The sequence below is a fragment of the Populus trichocarpa genome, chromosome 2 (genome assembly GCF_000002775.5).
Source record: "Populus trichocarpa isolate Nisqually-1 chromosome 2, P.trichocarpa_v4.1, whole genome shotgun sequence".
Taxonomy (NCBI): Eukaryota; Viridiplantae; Streptophyta; class Magnoliopsida; order Malpighiales; family Salicaceae; genus Populus; species Populus trichocarpa.
The window spans coordinates 3,431,859-3,437,858 of record NC_037286.2 but is presented as its reverse complement, the minus strand read 5'-3'; positions in this window follow the sequence as shown (position 1 = coordinate 3,437,858).

Genomic DNA, 6,000 nt, shown 5'->3' with positions numbered 1-6,000 from the left:
CAAGAAAACGATGCATTAAACGGTTATGATTATCTTATCACCTTAGAGATTACACAATCAGACCTGTCCTGTACGATTGGGTCCCACGATACTTGCTTGTTTCAGGTTCCTGCTGTATTAAGTTTTTGCTTAAAGGCCTGTAAAAGTATTGATTTTAGATATGTGTGTGTATATATATATATATATATGTGTGTGTGTGTGTGTGTGTGTGTTTGTGCGGACACGTGTGTAGACGCTAGCCATACAAATACATCCTGTCATTAAAAGTACTAACAAGCAATACATGGTGACGATCCTACACATCATGTCAATCCAGAAAATCTTATAAAGTAATTAATAATATATTATTAGTTATATTCTAGATTTAATTTGAAAATAAAAATAAAAATAAAATAAAATTCATGGTTCGTGAAAAAATATTAAAAATATCATCACTTGAATTTTTTTTTTCTATTTGTATTTTTTTCCCTTTAAAATAAGCACATAAATTAATTATGATGATATTATTAATTACCCTCTTAACACTTTAAAAATTTTCAGTCTTACTAGCTAATAACTTTATTTTTTTAAAAGTTCTGTGTGATCCAATGGAGTGGATGAGCTTGGTACCATATAGAAAAAAATAACGGCAAAAAAAATAATCATAAGTCGCTATATTGTATTAATTTGTTCAAATTAAACCCTGTATAATAAATTTGATTAAATCAACCATCATACTTCTAATTCAAGGCACATTAACCCTTGCGTCCAGTTATTAATTAATTAGCTGACCAATTCATGTTTCGTGATCATTACACTTGCTGACTGATTGATCAAACTAGATTATTTGACCATGAGTTGGATTAATTTTTTTATGTAAAAAATATATATATATATAGTATTTGCTAATATTTTTATGTGAGAATTGTTCAAACATGACTTGATTATTTTGACATGTTCAAAGATAATTTAAATAGTATGTTAAAATATAGTTTGACTCAAAATAAATATTTAAGATGAATTTTTTTAATAAATATTGAGACGACAATATTGGATAGATTCGGGTCAACTCGTCAATTTGTATACCAAATATGAGATCATGATAACTCCATAGAAAACGAATAAAAAATAAACTCAATGTTGAAAGTTGAAAATAAAAAAAAATTCAATTAAAAAAACTAACCGAAAAAAATAACATGAATCTACTCAAGTTAACCTGTTAAACCCGAAAATAGAGTTATGAGATCAGGAGAACCCAATAAATTATGAAATTCAATTCTCAATCAATCCAGTGTTGAAGATAATATTGAAAAAATTCGATTAAAAAAGAAACAAAAAAAAAACTCGAGTCAACTAGGATTAACCCGCCAAACACATGACTCGAGTCATGAGATGAGGATAACCTCATAGAATGCAAACTAAAACAAATCACAAAGTCTAATTCTCAACCAATTCAATGTTGAATGATAAAATTAAAAAAAAAATCAATTAGAAAAAACGAGAAAATAAGTCGAGTCAATCGAGTCAAACCTACAGTTTGAATTATAAGTTTAGGATAACCTTATAAAAAATAAATAGAAAAAAATTATAAAACACAATCTCCAATAAATATAATGATGAAGAAAAGAATTGAAACTGATAAAAAAATTAAAAAAAAAAGAGAGAAAAAAACCAATATTCTAATGAATGAATAGTATAATACAAGGAATGGTACATTAAACCCCAACACCCCCCTTCATCTTTAGTTTTTTTTTTTTTAATTTGATGGAAAATAATGTTTTATTAATTGAAATAGGAATAACCATGACCTAATATGATTTACAAGGAAAACACTGAAATTTATCAACAAAAATGGGTGTGCCTCTGAGCCACACTAACAAAAATGGAAGTGTGATAAATTCTTACATGATTTGCCAAGATGTATAAAGACTGTCACCTCAATTAATGTATTGCCACTCTTCTCGTTGCATGCAGTACTCTTGCGATCAAGCAATTGGATTTTTATATTCTTCACTGTCAATTACAGATAGTTATGCCATCTCTTAAACATGGAGATCAAAGACTAGCTAAGTTGGATTGCAGCATAATGTTGTGGTGGCATATAAAAAGCTATGCCCAAAGTATATAATAAAATGGCACTATTAATGACTATATCAATATGCCAAGCAGCTACAGTAGCTCATTTGACCTGTACAGATTATAAACTTTTTCCACCATCAGAAAATTAATCAAAACACATGCTTCCAGGAGTGCAGGGGTTGCTGTTCATCCGATCGTATAATGCTAGTGTTTGGTCATGTGATCTTATCTCTTAATACGGTTGCAAGGACCAATGCACAGTAGATAGGACACCGATATTGACCTCTTGTATAATTATAAGGGGAGTTTGCATGATCACAGTCCTCATGCGTGTCTGTGTATGTGATATAGAAGAAAAAACAACAAGGAAACACAAGAAGAACACGCTGCCAATTCAGAGCATCTTGAGCAACAGATCTTAGAAGTGAGCTGTATGTATAAGGAATGGTATCTTTTGATGGATTCTGCGCCAATATAAGCCAGCCAGAGCTCTACGTACTGTAGTTACTGACACTTCCTCAGATTTCTTCTGCACAGCCAATCAAGCAATGCTGAATGGGTTATTAATCGTTTGTTTTTATGCTCTGGACAGATTAAAGATACTTACAATAGCAAAATCCCATAAAACGAACAAAGAACATTGTCGTGTAGCATCTCACTAGCAAATTCGAGAGACATCGGGCTTCCTTTCGTCTTTACAACAGTCAATATTGAGCTCGTTCAAGGTTCTGCGAGACCCTTTTACATCCAAATCGTTTTTATTCTTTCATCTATAAAAAAATAATATTTGATTTTAATATATACACACACACACACACACACACACACAATGATAATCAATACACGGCAAGAAAACAGATTGTTATGAGTGCCTTTTCTGATAATGTGTTTGCAAGTGCGCAAGATGTTTTCCTTTAGAAATGATGAAGGGGATGCTATTTCAAGAAAACAAAAGGAAAGACACGCTGTGTAAGAACTCTTACAAAACCCCACAAGGCTGGTTCATGAGTTTGAGAAGAGATCATAAATTTTGCTTTTAATCCATTTTTCAATAACTCTTGTATCTTTTATACAAAGTTTACCTTTTGGTATCCGGGGTTTCTAGATATGGGGGAGAGAGAGAAAAATAAGTCAAATATTTTTATTAAAAAATAATATAAATTAAATTTTAAAACTGAATATATTATAAAATAATATAAAACATATCCATAAAATCTCCGTAGATCACAATCAGATTTGGTTACTAGAATCCTTGTCTGAACCCAAGAGGGCATTCATTCATCATTCATGTAATATATCGGACCAGGGGCTAAAAAACCCACGTCAAAAACCTCAGACCTTACATTGGTGGGCCTGTCTCACGAAATAAACAAGCCCGGGAGGGGTTTTTATCTTAGGCCCAGGCCTTCTTAAGGAAGGGCATGAAACTCTACAAGAACCTATCTTGTTTTTACCGAGGCCGCTCATTTAATTGTTGACAAGTAATTTTTTATTAAGTAATTTTTATTTAAAATAAATTTTTGAAAAATAAATTATTTTTTGATATGTAGTAGTATTATAAAAAATAAATTGAAAAATATTTTTTAGTATTTGATTATTTATCTTATTTTCAGAAATTCTTTTTTTGAAGTCAACGTTTTAATCTAACTGAGTTTAAATCAAATTAATTAGATTGATTGGATATTTGTTCGGACTTGCGTGAGAGAAGATTTACTAAAATCATTATATGAACAAAAAAATTTACGACTGTTTGTGTTATTTCATGATGTGATCAGTTTTGAATATTTTTTAGGTTTATGGTTTCACATTTATGATGAATTTTTATATTTACTATCTACATATTTTTATTTATTTACATTTTTAATGGACGCTGTTATATTTTTGCTTAGAAAATTATGAACAAGTGGATCAGAAAAAACACGTTGATTAATTAGGTGTTCAATTCTAAAAAAAAATAAATTGGTGTTCAATCGATTTACATGTGCAATCCCACCTTGGTTTCTGACTACATGCTTGGGTTCATCATGATGGACAAGAGATAAAGGCAGATTTTTTTTATATATTTTTTAAAAAAGCAAGTACAATTTTTATATAATTGTTAATTCATGCTCAAATTCAATTTTTATTAAAATATTATAGTGGCCATATGTAGTTGGGAAGTATATTAAATTAAGTTTAGAAGGTGTTATTTTTTTATTTTTAGTATTTTGCTTGAATTTTTTTATTTTTTATTTTATTTTCAGCTATTTTAAGATTTTATTTCCTTATCAAATTACGTTATTAAATGTTATTTTCAGAATATTTTTCACATGCTAATATCTAAGACTTATTTCTTAGACACAAGAAAAATTACGGTACTATTTGAGTTTTTCAAACCTCTTTTATTTTCTCATTTTAATTTTTTTTAAAAGGTGTTTATTACAGTTTCTGCTTTTGTTTTTAAGTATTTTTAATGTGATTTTGACGTAAAAATATATTAAATTGATTCATTCTAATGATTTTAATATGTCGATGTCAAAAACAAAATCTAAATTTTTTTTTCTTTTGATACATTTCTAAGCAAAAAGTTATTTTAAAAAGCACTATGCATCATAATTTCAAACATCTTCTAAACAAATCCAATTAACAAAAATAAAAATAAAAATAAAAGATGCATGGTTTACACTATAACCCTCCTTACAAAGCATTATTCATTGTAATAATATTTTTTTTCTTTGATTTTTTAGTCAATGCTTATTTTAAAAAAAAAACTCTTTAATATTATATTTGTTTTTTATTGTGTTATCTCACTCTTATGACATGGATCACAAGTCTGGCGTGTTAACCCGATTGACTCGAGTTTTTTTTCTCTTAAAAACTAACAAAAGATTAGATGTTTATTGGGTACTGATAACGACATTCATTTGATGTAGAAATGGTCTTCCTAAAATGACATTATAAGTCAATGACATAACAATCACCATGAAACTTTGCTAGAGGAAAACACATTTCAAAGGGATGCTTAATGCAACATGTAATGAAGGGAGTTTTTATCAGAGTCAGTTTTGAAGAGGGGATTCTTTTTTGGACCATAACTGCTGTGAAAAGAATGTTAATTGCACTGTCATCATCTATTAATACCCGATGTACTATGTGGTTTGAGATAATGATGGAAATGACTAGAATGTCCACATTTGGAAAAGTCACTCATTCTCCATCTTCAGGAGTAAAAGCTATTGGCTTGTGCCATTGAACCAACGATCTAGTAGTGGTGAGGACTTGTTTCTCATACTTTTTCTTTTTATTGTTAAAATCATCAATGCAGAGGTTCCCCCTAAGATTACATTGATCTCAAGTAAAGCTGTAGGAGATTGACTATGCTCTTCTCTGTTCCGCTCACAACAAAAATCCTTATTTAGAACTTGATGAAGGTAGCCCTTAACTATCAGCCTTTCAATTTTGTTTTTTAAGACATAACAGTCTTCAGTGTCATGTCCTTTGTCTAAGTGAAAAAGACAATACTTTTTATATATGTGTGTACTAGAAGGAGACTTCATTGGCAAAGGACATTGAACAAACTCTTTACCTTTGATGGCTGCAAGGACTTAAACGAGAGAGGTGTTCAATGGAGAAATATGTGCTTCATGATAACCGAAATGTTCCCTAAGCAGTTTCTTCTAACTCATCTTGAGATTGTTGTCTCTTTTGTGATAGCAGTCTCGCTTGGGCGAGCGACCTTGTTTTGGGAACCTTTATGGTTATTTGTCTCTGGTAAAATAAGGAGGATTATGGCTCAATGTGCTTGCCTTCTTTACTCGAATGTGGCTCTTCATGGCTTTTTTTTACCTTTTATAACCTTCTATTTGGTAGGGCGTATAACTCTATCCACAAGATTTTTTTTCCCTCACCCCATTTATAAAGGCTTCTAAAGTTACCGGTTCGATGAAGTCTTTAACCTTAAGC